Genomic DNA, 7,883 nt, shown 5'->3' on the forward strand with positions numbered 1-7,883 from the left:
ATTTGGCCAACCTCTGGGCATCAGATGAAAGCTGGCCTTTGGGGCTATAAGGCCGAGCTGAGATCTAGCTTCTGACCACTGTAGTTTTGGAGAAATCCAGCAAAATTTGGAAATATTTAGGTTCGGTGGTCACGGTTGGCCAGGGCGAGTGGCCGCAAAGAGAGGCCATTTTGCAGGGGAAAAAGAAGTCATTTGGCCAACCTCTGGGCATCAGGTGAAAGCTGGCATTTGGGGCTATAAGGCCGAGCTGGGATCTAGCTTCTGACCACTGTAGTTTTGGAGAAATCCAGCAAAATTTGGAAATTTTTAGGTTGGGTGGTCAGGGTGGGCCAGGGCGAGTGGCCGCAAAGAGAGGCCATTTTGCAGGGGAAAAAGAAGTCATTTGGCCAAGCTCTGGGCATCAGGTGAAAGCTGGCCTTTGGGGCTATAAGGCCGAGCTGGGATCTAGCTTCTGACCGCTGTAGTTTTGGAGAAATCCAGCAAAATTTGGAAATTTTTAGGTTGGGTGGTCAGGGTGGGCCAGGGCGAGTGGCCGCAAAGAGAGGCCATTTTGCAGGGGAAAAGGACGTCTTTTGCCAGGCTCTGGTCATCAGGTGAAAGCTGGCGTTTGGGGCTATAAGGCGGAGCTGGGATCTAGCTTCTGACCACTGTAGTTTTGGAGAAATCCAACAAAATTTGGAAATTTTTAGGTTGAGTGGGCCAGGGTCGAGTGGCCGCAAAGAGAGGCCATTTTGCAGGGGAAAAAGAAGTCATTTGCCCGACCTCTGGGCATCAGATGAAAGCTGGCCTTTGGATCTATAAGGCTGAGCTGGGATCTGGCTTCTGACCACTTTAGTTTTGGAGAAATCTAGAAAATTTGGAAATTTTTAGGTTGGGTGGTCAGGGTGGGCCAGGGCGAGTGGCCGCAAAGACAGGCCATTGTGCAGGGGAAAAAGAAGTCATTTGGCCAACCTCTGGGCATCAGGTGAAAGGTGGCCTTTGTGGCTATAAGGCCGAGCTGGGATCTAGCTTCTGACCACTGTAGTTTTGGAGAAATCCAGCAAAATTTGGAAATTTTTAGGTTGGGTGCTCAGGGTGGGCCAGGGCGAGTGGCTGCAGAGAGAGGCCATTTTGCAGGGGAAAAAGAAGTCATTTGGCCAAGCTCTGGGCATCAGGTGAAAGCTGGCCTTTGGGGCTATAAGGCCGAGCTGGGATCTAGCTTCTGACCACTGTAGTTTTGGAGAAATCCAGCAAAATTTGGAAATTTTTAGGTTGGGTGGTCAGGGTGGGTCAGGGCGAGTGGCCGCAAAGAGAGGCCATTTTGCAGGGGAAAAAGAAGTCATTTGTCCAGCCTCTGGGCATCAGATGAAAGCTGGCCTTTGGGGCTATAAGGCCGAGCTGAGATCTAGCTTCTGACCACTGTAGTTTTGGAGAAATCCAGCAAAATTTGGAAATTTTGAGGTTGGGTGGTCAGTGTGGGCCAGGGTGAGTGGCCGCAAAAAGAGGCTATTTTGCAGGGGAAAAAGAAGTCATTTGGCCAAGCTCTGGGCATCAGGTGAAAGCTGGCCTTTGGGGCTATAAGGCCGAGCTGGGATCTAGCTTCTGACCACTGTAGTTTTGGAGAAATCCAGCAAAATTTGGAAATTTTGAGGTTGGGTGGTCAGGGTGGGCCAGGGCGAGTGGCCGCAAAGAGAGGCCATTTTGCAGGGGAAAAAGAAGTCATTTGGCCAACCTCTGGGCATCAGATGAAAGCTGGCGTTTGGGGCTATAAGGCCGAGCTGGGATCTAGCTTCTGACCACTGTAGTTTTGGAGAAATCCAGCAAAATTTGGAAATTTTTAGGTTGGGTGCTCAGGGGGGGCCAGGGCGCGTGGCCGCAAAGAGAGGCCATTTTTCAGGGGAAAAAGAAGTCATTTGGCCAGCCTCTGGGCATCAGATGAAAGCTGGCCTTTGGGGCTATAAGGCCGAGCTGAGATCTAGCTTCTGACCACTGCGTGTGTCTAGTCCTGTTCACTATCATGAATTTGACGGTGTTTTCAGGTGGTTGTACAGTGTTTTCAAAAGCCTCGGGCTGTTTTGTGCGTATACAGGCTGCTAGAGGTGAGTCTTAGGCGTGTTTCTGGTCCTATAGTATAGCATGATATTGCAGGTGTTTTCGCTTAGTTACAGAGTGTCTTCAAATGCCTCGGGCTGGTCTGTGTGTTTGGAGACTGTTAGAGGAGCGTATAAGGCGGGTATCTGGTCCTGTTCTATATCATGACTTTGCAGGTGTTTTCAGGTGGCTGTACAGTGTTTTCAAAAGCCTCGGGCTGTTTTGTGCGTATACAGGCAGCTAGAGGTGAGTCTCAGGCCTCTTTCTGGTCCTTTTGAAAAGCACGATATTGCAGGTGTTTTCACGTAGTTACAGAGTGTTTTCAAAAGGCTCGGGCTGTTTTGTGTGTTTGGAGGCTGTTGGAGGAGCGTATAATGCGTGTTTCTGGTCCTTTTGTATTGCATGACATTGCAGGTGTTTTGGCGTAGTTTTCCAGTGGTTTCAAATGTCGTGAGATGTTTGGTGTGATTTTAGGCTGCTGGAGGAGCGTCTTCGGCCTGTTTCTGGTCCCTTTGTAAAGCAAGATATTGCAGGTGTTTTCGCGTATTTACAGCGAGTTCTCAAAGGTCGTGAGATATTTGGTGTGATTTTAGGCTGCTGGAGGAGCGTCTTCGGCCTGTTTCTGGTCCTTTGGAAAAGCATGATATTGCAAGTGTTTTCGCGTATTTACAGCGTGTTTTCAAATGTCGTGAGATATTTGGTGGATTTTAGGCTGTTGGAGGAGCGTCTTCGGCCTGTTTCTGGTCCTTTTGAAAAGCACGATATTGCAGGTGTTTTCACGTAGCTACAGAGTGTTTTCAAAAGGCTCCGTCTGTTTTGTGTGTTTGTAGGCTGTTGGAAGAGCGTATAAGGCGTGTGTCTAGTCCTGTTCACTATCATGAATTTGACGGTGTTTTCAGGTGGTTGTACACTGTTTTCAAAAGCCTCAGGCTGTTTTGTGCGTATACAGGCTGCTAGAGGTGAGTCTTAGGCGTGTTTCTGGTCCTATAGTATAGCATGATATTGCAGGTGTTTGCGCTTAGTTACAGAGTGTCTTCAAATGCCTCGGGCTGGTCTGTGTGTTTGGAGACTGTTAGAGGAGCGTATAAGGCGGGTATCTGGTCCTGTTCTATATCATGACTTTGCAGGTGTTTTCAGGTGGTTGTACAGTGTTTTCAAAAGCCTCGGGCTGTTTTGTGCGTATACAGGCAGCTAGAGGTGAGTCTCAGGCCTCTTTCGGGTCCTTTTGAAAAGCACGATATTGCAGGTGTTTTCACGTAGTTACAGAGTGTTTTCAAAAGGCTCGGGCTGTTTTGTGTGTTTGGAGGCTGTTGGAGGAGCGTATAATGCGTGTTTCTGGTCCTTTTGTATTGCATGACATTGCAGGTGTTTTGGCGTAGTTTTCCAGTGTTTTCAAATGTCGTGAGATGTTTGGTGTGATTTTAGGCTGCTGGAGGAGCGTCTTCGGCCTGTTTCTGGTCCCTTTGTAAAGCAAGATATTGCAGGTGTTTTCGCGTATTTACAGCGAGTTTTCAAATGTCGTGAGATGTTTGGTGTGGTTTTAGGTTGCTGGAGGAGCGTCTTCGGCCTGTTTCTGGTCCTATTGTAAAGCAAGATATTGCAGGTGTTTTCGCGTATTTACAGCGAGTTTTCAAATGTCGTGAGATATTTGGTGTGATTTTAGGCTGCTGGAGGAGCGTCTTCGGCCTGTTTCTGGTCCTTTGGAAAAGCATGATATTGCAAGTGTTTTCGCGTATTTACAGCGTGTTTGCAAAAGGCTCCGTCTGTTTTGTGGGTTGTAGGCTGTTGGAAGAGCGTGTAAGGCGAGTATCTAGTTCTGTTCTGTATCATGAATTTGCAGCTGTTTTCAGGTGGTTGTACAGTGTTTTTAAAAGCCTCGGGCTGTTTTGTGCGTATACAGGCAGCTAGAGGTGAGACTCAGTCCTCGTTCTGGTCCTTTTGAAAAGCACGATATTGCAGGTGTTTTCACGTAGCTACAGAGTGTTTTCAAAAGGCTCCGTCTGTTTTGTGTGTTTGTAGGCTGTTGGAAGAGCGTATATGGCGTGTATCTAGTTGTGTTCTGTATCATGAATTTGCAGCTGTTTTCAGGTGGCTGTACAGTGTTTTCAAAAGCCTCGGGCTGTTTTGTGCGTATACAGGCAGCTAGATGTGAATCTCAGGCCTCTTTCTGGTCCTTTTGAAAAGCACGATATTGCAGGTGTTTTCGCTTAGTTACAGAGTGTTTTCAAATGCCTCGGGCTGTTTTTTGTGTTTGGAGGCTGTTGGTGGAGCCTATAAGGCGTGTTTCTGGTCCTTTTGTATTGCATGACATTGCAGGTGTTTTGGCGTAGTTTTCCAGTGTTTTCAAATGTCGTGAGATATTTGGTGTGATTTTAGGCTGCTGGAGGAGCGTCTTCGGCCTGTTTCTGGTCCTTTGGAAAAGCATGATATTGCAAGTGTTTTCGCGTATTTACAGCGTGTTTTCAAATGTCGTGAGATATTTGGTGGATTTTAGGCTGTTGGAGGAGCGTCTTCGGCCTGTTTCTGGTCCTTTTGAAAAGCACGATATTGCAGGTGTTTTCACGTAGCTACAGAGTGTTTTCAAAAGGCTCCGTCTGTTTTGTGTGTTTGTAGGCTGTTGGAAGAGCGTATAAGGCGTGTGTCTAGTCCTGTTCACTATCATGAATTTGACGGTGTTTTCAGGTGGTTGTACAGTGTTTTCAAAAGCTTCGGGCTGTTTTGTGCGTATACAGGCTGCTAGAGGTGAGTCTTAGGCGTGTTTCTGGTCCTATAGTATAGCATGATATTGCAGGTGTTTGCGCTTAGTTACAGAGTGTCTTCAAATGCCTCGGGCTGGTCTGTGTGTTTGGAGACTGTTAGAGGAGCGTATAAGGCGGGTATCTGGTCCTGTTCTATATCATGACTTTGCAGGTGTTTTCAGGTGGTTGTACAGTGTTTTCAAAAGCCTCGGGCTGTTTTGTGCGTATACAGGCAGCTAGAGGTGAGTCTCAGGCCTCTTTCGGGTCCTTTTGAAAAGCACGATATTGCAGGTGTTTTCACGTAGTTACAGAGTGTTTTCAAAAGGCTCGGGCTGTTTTGTGTGTTTGGAGGCTGTTGGAGGAGCGTATAATCCGTGTTTCTGGTCCTTTTGTATTGCATGACATTGCAGGTGTTTTGGCGTAGTTTTCCAGTGTTTTCAAATGTCGTGAGATGTTTGGTGTGATTTTAGGCTGCTGGAGGAGCGTCTTCGGCCTGTTTCTGGTCCCTTTGTAAAGCAAGATATTGCAGGTGTTTTCGCGTATTTACAGCGAGTTTTCAAATGTCGTGAGATGTTTGGTGTGGTTTTAGGTTGCTGGAGGAGCGTCTTCGGCCTGTTTCTGGTCCTATTGTAAAGCAAGATATTGCAGGTGTTTTCGCGTATTTACAGCGAGTTTTCAAATGTCGTGAGATATTTGGTGTGATTTTAGGCTGCTGGAGGAGCGTCTTCGGCCTGTTTCTGGTCCTTTGGAAAAGCATGATATTGCAAGTGTTTTCGCGTATTTACAGCGTGTTTGCAAAAGGCTCCGTCTGTTTTGTGGGTTGTAGGCTGTTGGAAGAGCGTGTAAGGCGAGTATCTAGTTCTGTTCTGTATCATGAATTTGCAGCTGTTTTCAGGTGGTTGTACAGTGTTTTCAAAAGCCTCGGGCTGTTTTGTGCGTATACAGGCAGCTAGAGGTGAGACTCAGTCCTCTTTCTGGTCCTTTTGAAAAGCACGATATTGCAGGTGTTTTAACGTAGCTACAGAGTGTTTTCAAAAGGCTCCGTCTGTTTTGTGTGTTTGTAGGCTGTTGGAAGAGCGTATATGGCGTGTATCTAGTTGTGTTCTGTATCATGAATTTGCAGCTGTTTTCAGGTGGCTGTACAGTGTTTTCAAAAGCCTCGGGCTGTTTTGTGCGTATACAGGCAGCTAGATGTGAATCTCAGGCCTCTTTCTGGTCCTTTTGAAAAGCACGATATTGCAGGTGTTTTCGCTTAGTTACAGAGTGTTTTCAAATGCCTCGGGCTGTTTTTTGTGTTTGGAGGCTGTTGGTGGAGCGTATAAGGCGTGTTTCTGGTCCTTTTGTATTGCATGACATTGCAGGTGTTTTGGCGTAGTTTTCCAGTGTTTTCAAATGTCGTGAGATATTTGGTGTGATTTTAGGCTGCTGGAGGAGCGTCTTCGGCCTGTTTCTGGTCCTTTGGAAAAGCATGATATTGCAAGTGTTTTCGCGTATTTACAGCGTGTTTTCAAATGTCGTGAGATATTTGGTGGATTTTAGGCTGTTGGAGGAGCGTCTTCGGCCTGTTTCTGGTCCTTTTGAAAAGCACGATATTGCAGGTGTTTTCACGTAGCTACAGAGTGTTTTCAAAAGGCTCCGTCTGTTTTGTGTGTTTGTAGGCTGTTGGAAGAGCGTATAAGGCGTGTGTCTAGTCCTGTTCAGTATCATGAATTTGACGGTGTTTTCAGGTGGTTGTACAGTGTTTTCAAAAGCTTCGGGCTGTTTTGTGCGTATACAGGCTGCTAGAGGTGAGTCTTAGGCGTGTTTCTGGTCCTATAGTATAGCATGATATTGCAGGTGTTTGCGCTTAGTTACAGAGTGTCTTCAAATGCCTCGGGCTGGTCTGTGTGTTTGGAGACTGTTAGAGGAGCGTATAAGGCGGGTATCTGGTCCTGTTCTATATCATGACTTTGCAGGTGTTTTCAGGTGGTTGTACAGTGTTTTCAAAAGCCTCGGGCTGTTTTGTGCGTATACAGGCAGCTAGAGGTGAGTCTCAGGCCTCTTTCTGGTCCTTTTGAAAAGCACGATATTGCAGGTGTTTTCACGTAGTTACAGAGTGTTTTCAAAAGGCTCGGGCTGTTTTGTGTGTTTGGAGGCTGTTGGAGGAGCGTATAATGCGTGTTTCTAGTCCTTTTGTATTGCATGACATTGCAGGTGTTTTGGCGTAGTTTTCCAGTGGTTTCAAATGTCGTGAGATGTTTGGTGTGATTTTAGGCTGCTGGAGGAGCGTCTTCGGCCTGTTTCTGGTCCCTTTGTAAAGCAAGATATTGCAGGTGTTTTCGCGTATTTACAGCGAGTTCTCAAAGGTCGTGAGATATTTGGTGTGATTTTAGGCTGCTGGAGGAGCGTCTTCGGCCTGTTTCTGGTCCTTTGGAAAAGCATGATATTGCAAGTGTTTTCGCGTATTTACAGCGTGTTTTCAAATGTCGTGAGATATTTGGTGGATTTTAGGCTGTTGGAGGAGCGTCTTCGGCCTGTTTCTGGTCCTTTTGAAAAGCACGATATTGCAGGTGTTTTCACGTAGCTACAGAGTGTTTTCAAAAGGCTCCGTCTGTTTTGTGTGTTTGTAGGCTGTTGGAAGAGCGTATAAGGCGTGTGTCTAGTCCTGTTCAGTATCATGAATTTGACGGTGTTTTCAGGTGGTTGTACACTGTTTTCAAAAGCCTCGGGCTGTTTTGTGCGTATACAGGCTGCTAGAGGTGAGTCTTAGGCGTGTTTCTGGTCCTATAGTATAGCATGATATTGCAGGTGTTTTCGCTTAGTTACAGAGTGTCTTCAAATGCCTCGGGCTGGTCTGTGTGTTTGGAGACTGTTAGAGGAGCGTATAAGGCGGGTATCTGGTCCTGTTCTATATCATGACTTTGCAGGTGTTTTCAGGTGGTTGTACAGTGTTTTCAAAAGCCTCGGGCTGTTTTGTGCGTATACAGGCAGCTAGAGGTGAGTCTCAGGCCTCTTTCGGGTCCTTTTGAAAAGCACGATATTGCAGGTGTTTTCACGTAGTTACAGAGTGTTTTCAAAAGGCTCGGGCTGTTTTGT

Source organism: Passer domesticus, chromosome 12 (genome assembly GCF_036417665.1).
Source record: "Passer domesticus isolate bPasDom1 chromosome 12, bPasDom1.hap1, whole genome shotgun sequence".
Lineage (NCBI taxonomy): Eukaryota > Metazoa > Chordata > Aves > Passeriformes > Passeridae > Passer > Passer domesticus.